Source organism: Mustela putorius, unplaced genomic scaffold, assembly GCF_011764305.1.
Source record: "Mustela putorius furo isolate JIRA1106 unplaced genomic scaffold, ASM1176430v1.1 tig00000056_pilon_pilon_pilon, whole genome shotgun sequence".
Taxonomy (NCBI): Eukaryota; Metazoa; Chordata; class Mammalia; order Carnivora; family Mustelidae; genus Mustela; species Mustela putorius.
The window spans coordinates 8807230-8827062 of NW_025421263.1; the positions used below are offsets into that span (position 1 = coordinate 8807230).

The 19833-nt window shown below is 39.1% G+C and overlaps 1 pseudogene; it reads right to left on the reverse strand.

Annotated features, from left to right (window-relative positions):
• Window positions 1-10098: 10098 nt before the first annotated feature.
• Window positions 10099-10578, reverse strand: LOC106004159 (annotated as a pseudogene).
• Window positions 10579-19833: the final 9255 nt, after the last annotated feature.

Genomic DNA, 19833 nt, shown 5'->3' on the forward strand with positions numbered 1-19833 from the left:
TTTCAGATCAAGTCAGCCCTTGCTCACTGCCAACCAGAGACAAACGTGCAATCCCATCTAGCCTTAGTGTCCTCATTTGTAAAATTAAATTATTTCTAAGGTCTCCTGTTCAAATGCTTGAACCACTAATTTACAAGCCCAAGTGGATGATGAATTAATACTTGAGAGACTACGGCTTAGAGTTCATCTGTCTGGATTTGAATCCAGACTCCACCAATTCCTGACCTCTAGCTTGTATTCAGCTGCTGTGTAAAGTGGGTTTTTTCCAAACAAAGCAGGTGCTGAGAAATTTGGTGTGCAGGATATTTAGGATCAATATATTTGCAAGGAAGGGAAAGCAAACAGGACTGGGCAGAGAGTAACTGAACTGTGATACAGGCCTGACAAAGACGAGGCCAACCCCATGGGGAATTCTGGAACATAAATACCTGTCAGGGTTGCCTCAGGGTGCAGTAAGGCCTTTAAACCCTTTTGTGATTTGCTACTTTTTGTGGGCTTCCCTGGAAAGAATGTGTCATTGCACAAAGGCTCTCTGAGCTGAGTAAAACCCTGATGTTGCTGACAGCTGGAAGAACAGTCCTTCCTTGAGGAAGTAGCTTGGTGGTGATTTTCACAACTACCAGACCCTTTCATAGCTCATTGGCCAAGTGGGAATAATTTACCTCTTGGGGTGCTGTGATAATTAGACAGATTATTATACATTAAGTACCTAAAGCAGGGTGGGGGACAGAGTAAGCTCCTGATACATATTATTGACAGTGATGACAATGAAGTCAGTGCTGTAGAATTTTTGAGCTGCCAGGAAAGGTCGAGTTCATTTAATTCCATAGGCTTCAATTTTCAGCATGTAACAGAATGTCTTGGAAGTCTTGTGAAAACACAGGTTGCGAAAACAAAAACAAAAACAAACAAACAAAAAACAGGTTGTTAGGCCTCAGAGTTTCTGACTCGGTAGGTCTTTTGGAGAGCTTGGGAACAGTCATTTCTAAGTTCCCAGGGATGTTCATGTTGCAGGGTCTGATATCCCACTGCTCTAAACGCTTCCTTTTTTCCAACGATGAAGATCACATAGGTAATAACTGGCCAATGTCCGATAGTTGGGTTGTAGCAGAAGTGGAATTATATGCAGAATCAATATTCCCGGTCTGCTGCTCTTTCCACTTTCCAGCCTCTACAGTTATCATTTCAACATGGAAAAGATGCCCTTTTTAGAGCTGATACCGTCTCCAGAGAATACAAATATTTTGTTTGTATTAAGATTATCCAAATATGACTAATCGCATGTGTAACACCTGGATGAGTACACTTGTTTCATGAATTCCTCCAGGTAATTACTTTTATGGAATAATGCCTAGTGGTACCTTTTTCTTTTCTAGCACTCCTGGGGATATCTGAAATAAAAGACAAGTGTTTTGCTATAAAGTGTAATTAAGAATTTTTTTTAAGATGTTATTTATTTATTTGACAGAGAGAGAGAGATCACAAGTAGGCAGAGAAGCAGGCAGAGAGAGAGGAGGAAGCAGGCTCCCTGCTGAGCAGAGAGCCCGATGCGGGGCTCGATCCCAGGACCCTGGGATCATGACCTGAGCTGAAGGCAGAGGACCTAACCCGCTGAGCCACCCTGGTGCCCCTAATTAAGAATTTTAATCAAAAAATACTATATACCATATATCAAACTTTAATGTAGTATGCAAATGGAAGTCATGAGAGTTCCTGGACCACCTGAGACATGGAACTTGTTCCCATTACCTGCCAGTACAGGAGTGCTCTTCCTTTCCCAGCATGGAGACACTGGGGCTCACTTGCTTCTGTATTTATCCTCCTAACTTCTCCAACCTCCCCAGCGAATGTGACTTCTATCACCCCTCACCACCCTCCAAGTGTACCCAATGTAAAGGAGCAGAAATCTCCATGTGTAAGGGAGTCTCCCTCACTGTACAGAGAAAGAGGGGAATGACCCTAAATTTCCCGAGACTCTTCTCAATGGAGAAAACAAGGACTTAACTCTGCACAATCATAAATTTGTTTATTGTGCTCCTCCTGGTAACCTCCACCCCCATAACTCCCTCCCTACCCCAGCATCTTCTTTTGTCTTTAGCTATTAGTATTTAGCTTTTTGGTATTTAAGGTGATGGCTTGGGGCATTTTGAAGAGTAAGTCAGCTTTTCTGGGTCTCTCCCATGGATACATGTAAGTCACTTTTGTTTATTTTTCTCCTGTTAATCTGTCTTCTATCAGTTTAATTATTAAACCAGCCAAAGAACCTAGAAGGGCAGAGAGGAAGACTTTTTGGCCCCTCCATTACCATATACTCTGAATCCTTTTCCTAGGAGTCAGTAGCTCCTTCTTTTTCTCTCCTAAACTCATGCTTGCATGTGGCAAATGCTAAGTCTTAGAAAAAAAAGAGCTGCTTTTGCTAAATTAGTTACCTCCTCTCTGTGTTGACAAAAAGCAAACCTGTTATTCAGGCTATCGTCTTGACTACCTTCTGAGATGCTGTGTGGGCTTTGTAATCCACTGTCTCCTTACCATGATTCTGTATCATGGAACTGGGCTGATTCCACCAGAAGGAGGGAAACTGGATCATTTTCTGAAGGTGTCACTTTATTTTTTGCTTTTACATCTTCTGGAGTGTCAAAGATCTCTTTTCTAGTCTTCCTAGAGAGTGACTTTCACTTCTTTTATTTTCTCTTTCCCAACCTGCCTCTAAGGACCTCTTGCTATAGCATATTCCTCCCCTATAATTCCATTCCCTAGAATGGATCTTTCCAAAAAGCATGAAAAAAATGCATGGGTATATATTTTACTATTATTCAGCTTCTTATTTGAAATCAGAGCAGATGGTAATTGAGGCGTCAGATGGCATAATTTTAAAATGTGCTGAATGGCTTAAGTCTGGCAAAGGGGGCTGGAGGTGGAGAGAAGAAACCCAGAAATCCCCATAGCCAAAATTTATTATCAACCACTTTGGCTTCAACTGACTCTTCCTTTTCTTTTTTTCTTGCCTCATGATATATACAAAGAAGAAAAAGTGACAACAAGACTGGCTGAATAATTTGCAAAATTATTTGCAAAATAGTTTGCAAAAAGGGCCCGTGCAAAATGAAAATTCAGGATCCTTATTCAGAAATTAGCAAGAATTTAAGATGGCGGCTGCAGAGCATGAAACCACGCGTAGGGGAACTTCTGAACATGGGTCTGTGAGAGTACGTGGCTACATGCCCAAGAAGTTAACCCTGGGTAATAATCATAACCTTTACCATGTATGCCCTGGACTTCCAGGCCAAAGACTTTGGGTAAACTTCCATTTTCTAATTGTGTGCTACAACCAGCCAGACTTTCTGTTTTTCTACCTCATGAGGCTTGACCTTGGTGGAATAGGAGGACTCCATGCTGCTTTGGTTACTTAAAGTATAGCCTAGAAGACCTTTAAGCTAGAAAATTTCACCTTTGATATCATAACTATTCTCCAAACTTAACACTATCTTCTGGAAACAGATCCTCAGGAAGTAACTGTGAAAAAGAACAGTCCTAAGACAAAGAGCTGCTCAGACTCTTATCTAGTTCAAGTGTGTAAGATAATTTTTAAGTTCACTTGTGAGCTGGGGTCACTGGGGAGGAAGTCAAGTCCAGGACTGAAGAACTGATCATTTTAAAGGCAATCTCTGACCCACGTGTGCCTCTTAGCTGCACTCAGCGTTCTTTGCGAGTGAACACAAATTGAGCAGGATTCTTATCTCAACATTTTAAAACAATTAACACATAGGTTTTATGTCTTTTCTCTAACAAAGCATCTTAAAGTGCCCAAAATCAAGGGAAGAGGAAATAATCATCAAGGGGATGTGAATGGTGGACGGTGAGCATCTTCTTGCTTTCAGTGGCCAGGAGACAGGCTGGACCCACTGATTTTCGGTCAGGTTCCTGAAGCTGAGCAGAGAAAAAAATAAATTAAAGAGCTGCTGATACATAGATTGATATTAAGTGCTGCTGGTACACTGCTCCAGGAATTCCAGGAGGTGCAGGTAGAAAGCAATATCTAAATGTGTTTTACAAAATGGTAAAATTAATTCCAAAGTGTACATGAGATAGAATATCTTAACTCTGTTATCTCAACCACCAGTTATGTTTGTGGTAACTTACTATTTTTTTTTTGAAATAAGAATCAGTCCAGAGAACATAGGAATGTTCCCTGGCACTCCCCTTGTTTTAAAACAATTCCTTAAGATATTATGGAAAGAAGGCGAGATGTATGGAGCCGAGTAACTGAGTTGTGAGCTACAAACTGAACTAGAACTTTGATTTCATTATTTTTATGGTTGCATAAATTCGAAGGAAGGAATAAAGGGCATGGTACTGTGTTTGGTTTGGTCAAGAAAAGACCAGGTGGTCATCTGAAATATTCTGATTCCACAGAATTATTTCAATATTCCAGAATGAGGAATAGGGAAAGGAAGACCCAAGACATTGTGGAGACCAGAGGGGAGGCTCCACATGAGAGGTTCTTGACACTCAAAGGTGGCTTCTATGAGCTAAACATCCTCAGAGAGAAAAATGTCTGCACTCTTTCTATTCTTAATATAGTTTCTTTCTCCAGTGCGACCTCATCTGTAATATCAGATGAATGAAAGGAAATGAACTTTGCAGTATTTTGATTGAATTACAATATATAGTTGACTCTTGAACAACACGATTTGAATTGTGCAGATTCATGGATTTTTTTTATAGTTCAGTACTGCAAATACATTTTTTATGATTTTCTAAATAAAATTTTCTTTTTTCTAGCTTACTTTATTGCAAGAATGCATTATATAATGCATCCAACATACTATATATATGTAAATTGACTTTTTATGTTACCAGTAAGACTTCCTGTCAATAGTTCTTAAGTTTTAGGGAAGTCACAAGTTATACTCAGATTTCTAACTCCACAGGGGTCAGTGCCCTTAAACCTATGTTGTTCAAGGTCAACTGTACTGGGACTCCAAAAACTTCAATAGTTTAAATATGAATCAGGTCCTCTGGTAAAGACGGTGAGGGCCAAAATACTCCATAATTAGCTACTCTGGCCAACTTTCGCAGTGTATTTGCAATTTCAATTCATAGGTCAGGGGAAGACTATCCCTACCATCTCAGCAAAGTCTGCCAACAATTGGTAACCTGGAAAACCAAAGCTGAGACAGCAAAGCAAGCATGTGAGAAGGCAGCGAATGTCAAATGCTAGAGTTTTTCTTAAAAATGATGTGTGGCCTCATCATGATGTATTTTTTAGTCTTAAAAGTGTGCGATGGGCAGTACTGTATCAGAGTCGTTATTTAATTCTAGTACTTCTCTGTATTTGAATCTAAATATAATTGAAATTTAGTTTCAAAAAGTGTAGTAGGGATCCAGCATTATTTTAGAGTAGTTGCCTTGTTGGGCTTGCACCCGTTTGCTTTACCAAGTGCACAGGGTTAAATTGTTTTGACCTTCAAATCACAACTCCTTCTGTAAATTAATGCCTAGGTCCATTGGATCTCCAGGTTCAGCTGTTTTGATTGCAATAATTGTCAGTTAATCAAGGCAGAATCTCTTAGTTTCCTGAACACACTACTTTAAAGATTTTCATTTCCTTATCAATCTTATCCTTTTTCTTCTAATCTCAAGAGATAAGATGTCCATTCTAATGTTTAAGGCCACTATATCCTTTGACCATCTTCTCCCACCTTCTCCAGGAGTTTGGGCCACTAAACCATCTTTTGTCTATCTCATCAACTTTATCCCCTCTAATGGCTCTTTCCTTTCAAGGCTGTAAACTTAGGAATGGAGGTGGATATCACTTCCTTATCCATGGAAGACTGGAGTTTGTTCTTTCCACCTTACCTGAAGTTCTGGAGCAGGGATGGTTTCTTTTCCATATAACAATGCCTCTTCAGGGTACCCAGGGAAACTCTTTTTAGGGGACAAGATTTAAAAGAGAATATTAGGCAGCTGAAGAATGGATTGACTACATAGTATAGACTGGATCTGCTCCAGCCTTGCAAATCAAAAGGTTTTTATAAGTATTTTCTCTTAAATGGGTTTCAAGATCTTATCCAGAATTTAATGGAATTTTAGAGAAGATAAAACTAATTAGCAAGACTAATCTAGGATGGGAAACTCCAGAACATTGGTTTTCTCCTGGGAGGGAGAGAGAGCTGACACAAAAGCAGCATGGTGGAAATTTCTGGATTAATGGTCATCTACATCTGGATACTTATATTTACCAGCATACTTTTATATTTACCCTGAGAGTTGGCATCTCTGATGTTCTTTACTCCTTTCTGAAGATTCAGGTTTCAGTCTGATATCACTTCCCTCAGTCTGAATAAAATTTTAAAGCATTTCTGGGAGAAGAGTTCTAAGGAAAATGAATTCTTTTAGTATTTTTTAAAATATGAAAATGCTCTTGTTTCATTTTTATGTTTAAAGAATACTTTCACTAGATTATTAGTTGAGAGTGTTTTTCTGTCAGCAGTTAGAGGACAATGTTTCACAGTTTCTGTTTGTCAAAGTTTGATAAGTTTTGAGTCATTGTTCTCCTGCATGTAATGTGTCATTTTCCCCTGGTTGCATTTATCATTTTCTTTTAACTCTAGTTATCAACAGTTTCGTTACTGGTGGGAGAGTCTGCATTGTATGAATGGAGGTTTTAGTCCTTGGATTCCATACTAGAAGATTTAAGTGAGGATCCATGCTGGAAGAAAGACAGCCAGAAAGTAAGAAGCACAAAGCAGCTGGTTAAAGCAAAGGTGGTCTCAAGGTGGGAGAACATTCCCGGAGGTGGAACCAGCTCCTAGGTGGTTTTAGGATTGGAAATTATTGGGTGTCTTGGGGCTGGGAGGAGATATGATGTACAGTGTGCTTTAATGGAGGCTGCTTCCAATCATTTGGAAACTCCTCTGATGGGTTGGGAGGGGGGAATTTTTGACCCTGGAAGGTTTGTACCAGATCCTCTTGGCAGCCTGTCTGCACAGCTGGGGCATGGTGGTGGGGGATCTGTACCTGTAATTCAATTGTATTATCTAGGAGTTACCCTGGGGCAGAAGTAGAGAAGAGAGCATGCTCAGTCAGTACTTGTGGCTCTTGATCTGTCAGCCACAAGGTCTTGGAAGCCACGAGGATGTTATGCCCCCAGGCTTTTAATTAATGTGTAGCTACTAAGTTTATTTATTGCCATCCTTGCCTTCATTTCCTCTCTCTGTCATTCCCCCCGTCAAGGACTTGGGACTCTGTCTGGGGGCATTCCCTCCACTGCTTCTGTCTAGCTTTACCTAACAGTTTGACTATGATGTTCCTAGGCATGGTTTTCTTTGTATATATTCTACTTGGGTTTTACTGTGCTTCCTGATTTTGAAAATTGATGTCTTTCATCGAAATTGAGAAGTTTTAGGGCATTGTTTCTTCAAATGATTTGTATGCCTTATACTCTCCTACCTCTCCTTAGATTTTATTCATATCTGTTAGACATTTAATATTGTCCTCAGGTCCTTAAAGGTCTGTTTATTTTTTTCTAATCTTCTTTTCTCTGTGCTCTACACATCTACATTGAATTATCCTCAAGTTACTGGTTATATTTTCTACCATTTCCATTCTGTTAGGCCAATATAGTAAATTGATAACATCAGAAATTGTATTTCCATTTTAGAATTCCTGGTTCTTTTTTACTATTTATGTTTCTCTATTGAGATTTCCTCTGTTGAGATTCTTTTCATTCATTGCAAATGCACATGGTTTCCCTTACTTCCTTGAGCATAGTTATAATAGCTATTTAAAAATTCTTGACTATTAATTGCAGTATCTAGGTCAACTCACCAATGGTCTTGATTGCTTGTCTTTTCTCTTAAAAGTGGGTCAAATATTCTTGTTTGAATATTGGCTAATTTTGGACTTTATGTTAGATATTGTGAAAATTATTTTGTGGAAACTCTCAATTCTGCTATATTCCTACCATGAGATTTTTATCAGAAAATGTACTTGCTTAGACTCAAACTTAACACTCTCTTTTTGGTGGAAGTTCAAATAATATTTCAGTTCTTTTAACTTAGCTGCACTGCTTTAATTCTGTTCCATGCATGCATTCATGGGGCAGCCAGAGACTTTGGCAGAAATTATGTACTTAACACAACGCTTATGCCTTCTGGTTCTGTTTTTCTGAGACTTAGCTCCTTACTTTCAAGTATCTGTGGTTATGAACTTTGTGCTCTTTTTTTTCTGGCCAGAAATACGGTTTTTATGTCAAACTTTTAGTTACTTTACATGGTTCCATCTTCATCCTGCTCACAAGTTAAAAGCCATTTAAAAATGTAAACATGTTCTGTACTTATTTCTTCTAATTTTTTCTTTCCTTCAGAATTTGCCTTTTTTTTCCCCACTGTCCACTACCTCCAGTTTATTATTTTATTTTATTTTGCCCACAGTTCACAGCTAAAATCTAGAAGATCCAGGAGGACCTTTCTTAGTTGTATTGGAAGTAGATACTAGTTTTATTTTGAAAAAAGTATGGTAACCATAATCCTTTCAGTGTTTAGAGTATTTGAAATCTTAATTCAGTTGTTCCTTAAATGAGTAAACACATTAAACATCTGGCCTCCTTACTTTTTCACTGAAGTGGAAGGTGGTTTGACCTAATTTGATACATTGACTATGACTTTGTGTGACTTTGTCATTCTGTTAACCCAATTTATTGATTTGAAGAGAGGAAGCAGTGATTTATTTCTATTTATCAACAAGGTTGCTTTATGGACTCTTGCTTTACTTAAATTTATATTTCTTGAGAATACCTGTCATTGTTTTTCAGCAGTACAAATCAATCAGCCAGAAGAGAAATATACCTTCAGTTTTGAAACAATGAGAGAAACGTTCCTTATTTGTCATTGTTCTTAAGAAACAGACTTTAATTGTGGAAGCAGGTCACTTGGGTAAATAAGATTGCCTCAGATTCTAGTAAAATAATGGAAAAATGCTTTGTAGAAAAACAGTCCCTCTCATGTGTTGTGAGGGACATGAAATATGAACAATCAACAGTCTATAATTATGAGAAACTAATTTGATTGCTTTTTCCAAAAATAATTCAATTACTGAAGTAGTAGTGAAAAGAAATGAACAGATGTTTGATCTAATACCTCATACAATATTTTACTTAGCCACATACGAATGAATTAAAATTGGTTTTATGACTGTCAATTCATAGCAGCAATGTTGTATAATTGAATCCCAAATTACTCATAAGATTTACTTTTGAACAACACTGTGTAATTTGGAATTGAGAAAGTTTATGGAGAACTGGAGAAAGGGATTAATAATAAAGTTTTGAAAATCATATATGGCTTATGAGAATATTTAAAATCTAGGAACTTAATGTTTTTAAAATATTTGCTTAATAGAGTATTTACTCAATAAAGTATGTTGCTAAATAGACAGGAGAAGCAAAAGATAGAAGATGTGGTCATGGGATTTTTATGGTTTTTCAATGTCTGCAAATTCTTTGATAGTCCCCCTTTGATCACAAAAGGTAATGTCTAAACTTCCCACTCCCTATCCTGAATAAGATTGGACTTAGTGACTTACTTCTAAACAAGAAAATGTAGAGAAAATTATGATGAATGTTTTCTGAGACCACATCATAAAAGACATTACTGCATCTGCCTTCCTTTTGCTTAGATCACTCACCCAGGTGGAAACCAGTCACTTTGGCATTAAGACCCTTAAGAGACCCTCCTGAGAGGTTCACAGGCAAGGAACTGAATATTCCTGCCAAAAGTTAGCACAACTTTTATAGCCATGTAAGTGAGCCTCAGTCAAGTCTAGCTTCGGTCAACTAACTTTTGATGACCATAACCCAGCTGACAACTTGACTAAACCTCGCAACAAACCCTGAGCCAGAACCACCCAGCTAAGGCACTCTTGAATAGCTGACCCACAGAAACTGTAAGACAGTAAATGTCTATTGTTCTAAACAACTAAGTTTTTAGGTCATTTTTTATGCAGCAATAGGAGGTCACAAAAGTCTTGTTATGTTTAATTTCAATTTTTTTTTTATCATGAAAAAACTGTATTTAGATTTAGCCAGCTGGACTCAGTTTAGATGATCCCAATTTTGTTGGCAACATCCAAAGCATCATAGTCAGGGGCCAGCCGAACGTATGCCTTCTTCTCTCCATCAGGCCTGATTAAGGTGTTGACCTTGGCTACATCAATGTCATAGAGCTTCTTCACAGCCTGTTTGATCTGGTGCTTGTTGGCCTTGACATCCACAATGAACACAAGTGTGTTGTTGTCTTCTATTTTCTTCATGGCTGACTCAGTAGTCAGGGGGAACTTGATGATGGCATAGTGGTCAAGCTTGTTTCTCCTGGGGGCGCTCTTTCGAGGGTATTTGGGTTGCCTTTGGAGACGCAGAGTCTTGGGTCATCGGAACGTAGGTGATGTGCGGATCTTCTTTTTTTTGTGACTGTGGACGTCTTTCAGCACCGCTTTCTTGGCTTTCAAAGCCTTTGCTTTGGCTTCGGCTTTGGGAGGGGCAGGGGCTTCCTTCTTAGCTTTCGGCGCCATCTTCCTAAAAGGGGTAATTTCAATTTTTATATAGAAATGACATGGGAGCTTACAAATTAGTTATGTTTAATTAGGTTCTTACTACCTCTTTCTAGGGTTGGAGGTCAGTTTTCTCAAATGAAGCAGAGATTCCCCCTGTATCTCTCTGACGCAGAGATTGCATGTGTGAGGGTGGGGTGGTGGGGGGCTGGGTAGTAAACTGGGAAAACTGAAGTAAGGTCAGAAATAGGATGTAAATTTGAAGGAACATATCTAAAATATCCATTCTATCAATTTGAAAATTAAAAAATTTTTTTTTATTATGTTCAGTTAGTCAGTGTCTAGTACGTAATTAGTTTTTGGTGTAGTGTTCAGTGATTCATTAGTTACGTGTAACACCCAGTGCTCATCCCAACATGTGCCTTCCTCAATACCCATCACCCTGTTAAACTCTCCCCTATCCTCTTCCCCTCTGAGACCCCCAGATTGTTTCTCATAGATGTAGTGAAAAGAAGGGGTCCATGCACCCTAATATTCATAACAGCAATATCCACAAGAGCCAAACTGTGGAAAGAGCCAAGATACCCTTCAACAGATGAATAGATAAAGAAGATGTGGTCCATATACAAAATGGAATATTATTTAGTCATCAGAATCAATTTGAAAATTTTTGATTGACGTGAATTGCCACCCAGAAAACAAATATCTTTATTAATCATTCTGCAATACATATTTATCTCATGTCAGCACATCGTATATTTTAAATATATACAATTATATTTGTCAATAATTCATCAATAAAATTTGAAAAAAGAATGCCTGCAGACGGTAAGGCTCACCTGTTGCTCACACTTTCCTGTGGACTATTTGAATAGAAAATGACATTGCCTAACACCTGGCTAAAATATGATGGAAGAGGACACTTGGGAAAGACAGCCTGAGAGGATAGGGAAGGTAGGATGGCTGTGCTGGGAAGAGTCCCATCATGGACTTGGTAGCTAACAAGCAAATTGAAAGTGAAGTGAGAACCAAGGGTCCTTTATTTCCAAAGAGACGTAAAAAGAGAGAACAGGTAGATAAATGGTTGGGACTAAAGATCACTATCTCCTATTCTGAAATTTGCCCTTGGGCTCCAACATGGTCATTTTTAGACCAATCCTGAAAACCTTTTTGGTACTCTGTTTGGCTGACTCTCAAAAATACCCAGTCTAATGCCTGTCTTCATAACATATACCTATGAAGAAGGGTCCACTTTTGCTGTGATATGTGGGTTACATTATATGAAGCAGGTGTGCACACACTGGAGGAGTTGGGTCATGTTTTTGCAGCTAGAATCCTGGCTGAACCTTGCTGCCTTCTGTGCTTCCCTCATCATAGCAAGGCAGTTATATTCTGCAGAGTGATAATTATTTCTCCATATGTACTGTCTTCCTTCCAGATTGTAAGGTAACTGGCTGTTGGGGTCCTTTCTTATCCATTCTGGTGTTCTCTATTGAACATATTGGTATAAACGTTTGTGAAATTGTCTTGAATATGGAAAACCAAAATTAGCACTTTGTTGAATAGCAATGAGTTGATACGGTTTTGCGTAAAGAACCAGATTTTAGAAATATCCGATACTTGCCTAAGCTGTGCACTGAATCTTCAACCTTAAGAAAGAGTGTTCTCCTTAAGCATACATGACATGAGCATCAAGTGTTGACTTTGGGAGGATTAGTGAAAAACCTCGATGGAAATGGATGAAGAAGGAAAAATAAAAGGGGGGCCGTAGGATCTAGCCATGACATTGGCCCTGGAAAGAATTACAGGAAGTATGAGAGAGAAGGAGGGAGAGGAAAAGGGAGAGAGACACAAAAGGATACACAAGAGACAGAGGGAGGTAAGTGTAAAAAAAAAAATTGTGACATTGAGGGGCGTGTGGTGCAAGATGAAGTGCATAAATGGGGTCAGAGGAAAGATGTTATCAGAACAGTCAGGACATAAAATCCAGGACTATTCTGATTAATGGATACGTCACCTTTTATTTTATGTTGTACTCAACTGGGAACTGGGTACTTTGGTTGCAGGGAACCAAAGATGTGACTAGATGAGATATGGACTAGATTAAAAAAAAAAAATAAAGCTCACTTTAAGGATACACAAGGATTGGAATAAAGACAGAAAAACCGAGGAACCAAGGCCATTCCAATGGTCAGCAACTCCTTCCCTGGGCTCACAAGGCCTTTTCCCGCTTTCCGCGGACTCATAGCCCAGACCACTCAGGTTCTTCCTCCAAAACCTGGAGGAAGCTGGTCAGACTGGCTTTGCTAGTCACCACCCTCTGCTTGGATAGAGAGTGGGGCTGGGACAGTCCCATGGGTTTGTCCTTGCTTGTTTCAGTCACCCACTCTGTTCCTATCCCTGTTCAAAAAACTTGTAAGCGTGGTTCCCTTGGCAGTTGGAGATGGCACCACGATTAAAATTTCTGATTTAAATATAAATGATAATTTGAAATGAACATAAAATAAAAACCTACGTCATATTTATAGACAACTCACAACATGTAACACAAAGGTCCAAACACTTAGTACGATAACAAGGATGGAGTTTGCTGTACAAGCCTGAAAAACAAATTTTACTCCTTTTTGGTTTTTTTTTGAGACTCCTATACTGTTTTATGAATCCATCCTTAACTTGTTTCTGATTTTCCCTGGCACTCTAAATCCTACGTTTTTGTGCTGTGTGATTTTCCTGCTTTTATATGCACCCTCTTCTCTTAGAAACAAATTGGGGGTATCACAGCTCCTGGGAGGTAAAACATTGGCAGCCTTTTCTGACTCCATGGGTGTTGTGCAGAGACAGTTCCACACCTGACATTCTGCTTCCTTCAATACCCTTTAGGGTGTTTGCCCTGCAACACTCAAAAACCCTTTCAAAATTGCTTCAAACCATTTCTGACTTTTCAGGGACAGTAAACGCTCCCCCAGGGCGAATAGTTGTTCTTGTCAAATTGTTGCATTGTGTCTTAGGGGAAAACCATAGTCATGTCTTCTTCCTTATACTCTATCAGTACAGCTTTATTAAGGTAAGAGGTAAGTCATAGAATACTCTTTCTCTGGTGTGCTTTTGTTGTTGTGTTCCCGGAAGTAAACCTCTCCGACACCATAGTTGTCGTTGTTATAAATATCTAAGTAGAGGGTGGTGTTTTTATCGTGGGTGCTGAGGGCTTCTTAGCAGCACCTCTGCTGGCACAGTGGACTCAACTGAGTTTTCAAGTGTTCTTGTGTTCTTACCAGCTGATTGTAGGGTCATTCTTCTCTCAGTCGCAGTGGCCACTGAAAGCTGTTTGTGGGAAGCCACTGTGTGATGAGAAGATCCAGACAAAGCCTGGCCCTGGATGATTTAAGACTACAACTTAAATTTGCTGCATTGTCTTGCCTTAGGTACCTGGCATGATGTCTCAATCCCAGAGGCTCTTGAAAAGCAAAAGGCAGCCGCAGGCAAACAGGGGAAACAGAACACAGCCACTAAATGCAAAGATGTTTACTCTGTGTCTTTGCTTGAGAAATGCTCCAGTCCCACTAGGAGGACAGAAGGGAGTTTATAGAGACATACTGTGAGCGGAGCAGACAGAGTGTGGTGATTTTCAAAAATCTGCTGTAACCTTCTGGTTCAGTTTTGTTTCCCCTAGGGCAAAGGAGTAAGATTTTATATTTTTCCTTATGTAAGAGTTCACATCTGGATAAAGCATATCTTGGCTTTATGGGTGAATATTTGGAGAGATTGTTTATGTTTTCAGCGTGAGGATAATTTTGGAAACCAAGATGTATTGATTGATGACGGAGAGCTAGGCTCAGCCAGTATTGGGGTAATTTATGCGTCTGCTGGAACAGGTTTATTTCTTGATGACATGTAACAGATTGCTTGAAATTCGTGAAAGAGAGTACATAGTGATTAAGGGCACAGACTTGGGAGCCAGACTGCCTGGGTTTCAATCCCTGCTCTGCTCCTAACAAGGTATGTGGCCTTGAGAAAGTTATTAAATCTCTTTGTGCTTCAGTTTCCTCACCTTTGAAACGGGATAATAATAGTATCCATTTTGTAAGGTTGCCGTAAGGATTAAAAGAGTCAAGATTTGTAAAATGGACTCAGCTTGTATCTGGTCTATAGTAAAAGTAAACTCTACGTAAGCATTTGTTGGATACATACTTATATTTTATTTTTAATTTAGATTCAATTACTTAATATATAATATATTATTTGTTTCAGGGGTACAGGTCAGTGACTCATCAGTCATATATAATACCCCATGCTCATTCCAACAGCACACATAATATACAAAGACTTGATGTTATCCTAGCTATGTCATCAGCCAACTTTTGTGACCTTGGACAAGTCACTTGTGTTCTGTAGCTATAATTTAGTCCTTCATCTACTTCTTAAAGAGGGTAGACTGAGCTCCATCCTGGTTGTACAAATCCGATACTATGTTATGGTATTTGGAATCAGTAGTACAGATATGAAGAATCCTATGGAATTAAAAAACAAAGTTTCTAATGAATTATCTGTAGAAATGGGTGTACAGATGATTCAAATGTCTTTTCATTTTCCCAGTACTTGAAAGTGTGGGATGGTATGTGTGTATCTTGGATTCAGGAGATTATCTACACAGGCATCTGTCTGATAGAAAGGAACAGACAAGCTTGTATCAACCATGAGATATTTTTCCATTAAAAAATGAAAACTTAATGGTCTAGGCTGTGTAAAGGCTGGAAAAAGCTCAGATGAGGAAATATCTATACCTTAATCAGAAGAAAGAGAAAGGCAAAGATTTAAAAACAGCCAGGAAGCTTAGCCACTCTCCAGGCTGAGTTGACCATACAGGTGAGACACAGGTTGCTCCGTATGTTTTCACTGACACTCTAAGGGAAGGAATGATAAAATGACACAACAGAGCAGTTTTTTTTAAAGAAATATTTTTATTAAGATAAATTCTACAGTATTTGGAGAATTCATTTCCTGTGAAATTAGAGAAAGTTTAAATTCTTAGATTGAAAAAGAGATATAGCCAAAGGACCATAATCATGTCACTGAAAAAAGAATGATATACCTTATAATGTGTAATGAAGTCAAGACTGTCTTTAGAATTCTAAAAATATTTTTCAATTTTCCACTCTCCCTTTCTTTTTCAGTTATAACCAGAGGTGTGGTCTTGTTAGCTCTTGTTAATGGCTTTGAACTTGAAAAACAAAAACAAAAACAAAAACCCCAAGAAACAAGAACACCCAAAAAAAACAAAAAACAATTGGTGAAAGAGCCATGAATAAATAAGAAGTCAGTGTAGATTTGTAAATATTTTCTCAAAGGTCTAAGGGTCACTGAAGTACTGAAAATAAAAAAAAAAAGAAATGGTAAAAAGAAAAAAAAAAGACATCAACAAAAATCAAACACTTCCAGAGAAAATACACAGAGAAGCAGCAATATTTAATTAAATTAATGTGTACTGAAAGGGTCTAAATGTTATAAGAACCACATAAAGTAGAAAGACCTTGGAGAGAGGAAAAGGCATGCCAATAAATAAAAAGAAGTTGTGATAAGACTTTAAATGATAAGGCTGTGAATTTACTTTTGTAAATAGGCTGATTTTCAAAACCTAGGCAAAGTCTTTACTATTAGAAAGTCATGAAGACCTTTCAAAAAAGCCTGGGATATTGTATTCAGTTTGAGACATTTCACTGCCAGGAAGATGAAGGCAAACAGAGATGGGAATTCAGAGGGAAAAAAAAAAAAACACACACAACAAAAGTATTTCAGAGTCTGTGGAGGATTGACTTTTCAAGAGAATGTATGAATAAATAGAATAAATAATAGCTTGGTTTGCAAAGTCTAAAGAGAGGGAGGTGATATGTTGTATGTGCCTGAAATCGAACAGAGCAAAATCGTTAAGGTAACAGGCAGTGTCTCATTTAAATCCTATTAACTTATTTAGTTACCGGTGTAACTCCACCATTCACATGAAGGTATGGACATTTATTTATCAGTATTTGTAGTATATGTGGGACACACACGTGCGCACACACACATATGCATCTATATAGTCAGTAAGTGCCCATCTTCCTTTCCTTTTTCCTGCATTTTCTTGAGTGAGAAAGAGACTGCTGAAAATGATCTTTCTATATTTTCTTGAAAGAGATTTTAAAAACAGCCTATGATTAGCTGAACTGAAAGTTTGCCCATCTTGCCTCTGGCTAGGGTGAGTGGCTGGTGTTACCCATAGGAGGAGACAATACAGTCTTCTTAAAGAAGTGGTTTTGTTAACAGTGAATTATCAAGGCTGGGAGAGGGGTTTGCCAGGCATTACAATACTAAGGAATTAAGTATACGCTATCATTTTACTCTCTCTGTCTGATAAATGAGAAACTCAGTAAAAAACACTAAGAATCACTGAAATAAATTATTTAACACGTATGAACAAGCAAGAGGCTCAAAATACATAGATGTAATATTGTTGCTGCTGAGAGATGACCGTATTCTTGTATTTTCCATTTATTACCCATTCTCTTCCCTACATTATTTAAAGCCTTCTGCATAGTAGGTGCACTAAACAAAAATGTATTCAAAAGATAAAAGCTGTTGATTCCTAGAATGGTGGGTTGTTTTTATCCTTATTTAAAGTCCTTTCTGGCTGTGTGAGCAATAGATTACCTTGTGCTATGGTTGGGGAGTTATGTTCGTTCAATCAATGAGAGCACTGGGCTGAGGAGTTAAGCAAATGTTGTTTTGTGCACTGACAGCTGGGCTTCAAAATGTGGCAGTCCCCGTGTTTGTTGCCGACTAGTATTTTTCAAGCAAATACAAAAATTGTCATCTTCTCTGTCAGCATGAGCTCACTGAATCATTAAGACTCACCAGCACAGACTAGAGCAAAAAGATGTTTTCCTTTGTTATGGATTTAATCATTTCATGAGGAGCAGTTTTCAAAAACTCCGAGTTTCGCGCAATAAAGATGACATTTAATGCACAACAGGTATTAATAGAAGCCATCACAACGAAGCCAAGGTGAATTCAATCTTGGAAAGTGGCGGTTTAACAGGCTGAAGACGGGAAGGAAACGCGGAAGGCCAAGACAGAATGAGAACGGCAGTAACAGCTCCTAGTGGCCAGCAGGGGTCGCCCAATAACCAGAAAACAAAGAGGAGGGAGGCGTGTTCTCCAGGCCAAAACGCAAGAGCTGAAAATACTCCGGGACCAGATGTCAGGATACCCTTGGGAGACACGTGCGGAACTCCCTCATAATCCTAACTCAAACCCGAAAACAGCGAGGCTCTCTCAGAAACGATATTACTTGCTCCGCGAAGGGGGAAAACCCTCAGGGGCAACTCTGGGGCTCTGCTCCACGCAGGGCCGCGAAGAAGAATGTTGGATGCGGTCAGATGGGGCAGGAAAGGAAGTAGAAGACACCTAAGGGGAAGAGACTCCCTTTTGGCTTCCTATGCTATTGATCTAACTTCAGAGACCCAGAACAGAGAGCCCAGCTTCCAGTCAGGTTTCCTTTGTATGTTCAAGTACAGAACATTAAAAAACTGTTCTGACCCCTCCTGTTTCAAAGGTTTGTAGAAAATGCATCTTTAAAACATTTTTGAAAAAGTTCAGATCTCTGGGTTTTCCACCAGGATTCTTCTTTTCTTCTTACAGCTGCTCTATACTTCTGCTTCTCTTCAGTCTCTGCCATTAAAAAGAAAAAAGAAAAAAAAAAAAAAGGTGTGTCCCCATCAATTCTTTGTCTTTGGGTATCCGAATCGTTCTTTGAAAGGATCTTCGAGGCTGGGTTAGTAACAAAAGTAGCAGCTAACGTTATTGAGAGTATACTGTGTTATGCTCTGCCCCGAGAGTATACTGTGTTATGCTCTGCCCTGAGCTCGCACTGAACATGGGTACCTCTGATAACCCTCAAAGTGGCCCTATGATGTCGACATTTTAGGAGCTGTGAAGCTGAGCTTGCTTGATGCCTATTCTTAACCCCCAGGCTTTTTGACCACAAATCTCAGGCTGCAGGAGACAAAAGACCATTAAAATTCACCCATCCAATCAGCCATTAAAGCTCAGATTTCTTTTGTGCCCTTTCTATCCTGTGGTTGCTTCCCCGTGATTGTTTGTTGGCATGATAGAGACCCACGAGTCTGTTCTTTCCTTGGACGTTTCTGCCTATAAGAGGGTTCTGCCCAATAGTTAGCCGAGGTTCTTCTACCTCAGCTCCTAGAGGGTCAGAAAAAGAAGGCTGATTTCTCTTCCCATGACATTACTTTTCACACACAGAAGGAATTGTTCTGGATTTCCCAGATACTAGTCAGGGTTCTCCGGAGAAACAGAACCAGATACAATGCACATATGGAGATTTATGACAAGAACTGACTCATGTGTTTATGGAGACTGACAAGGTGTGTGATCTGCCATCTGCAAGTTGTAGAACCAGGAAAAATTGGTGGTAGTATTCAGTCCATGACTTAAAGCCTCAGAACCAGGGAGCTGATGGTGTAAGTCCCAGTACAAGTTCAAAGGCCCCAAAATTTGGGGCTGATGTTGTAAGTTTTGGCATCAAGAGATGAATGGTCTGAGGTAGTAGAAGATGGATGTCTCACTGAGTGTAAATTGAACCTTCCTCCACCTATTTGTTCTGCTCAGTCCCTCAGCAGATTCAATGATATCCACCTGCATTGGTGAGAGGACCCTTTTCCCTATCTACCGATTCAAATGCTAATCTCCTCTGAAAACACTTTGACAGATACACTCAGAAATGCTGGTTTACTGACCATCTGGGTATCCCCTAGCCCCATCAAGCAGATGCATAAAAGTCACCATCTCACTGCAAATCTTCTGTGAGTTAATTGCATTAAGCTCTCTCACAGGCCTTTATTTTATTTTTTAAACACGGTATCATCATTTTCATTCCTTTCTCCTGCTGAATGAAATGCACTTGCTCATTTTTCCTAACCTGTGGTGCCTGGAGTGGAATGAGGCCAGCCAGCAGGAGCACAGTTAAAATATTATGTTTCTATTGATGCTTGTTTTCTGAGAAACACTCCAATTGCTGTTTTCTCTCCTGCTCCCTGTGTATTTTTCTCTTCACTTCTCAGAAATGATGTTTCTTGGTGGGTCCTTACAGCCAGCATAAAAAAAACAAAACCCGATGCAACTATATGATGAAAAATAATTTAGCGTTGACATGTAACAAAAGGCAAAAATACTTAAGTAAACAGTAGGTTCAGTGGCAGACAATGGGAGGACTCAACCTCCAAAACATTAATT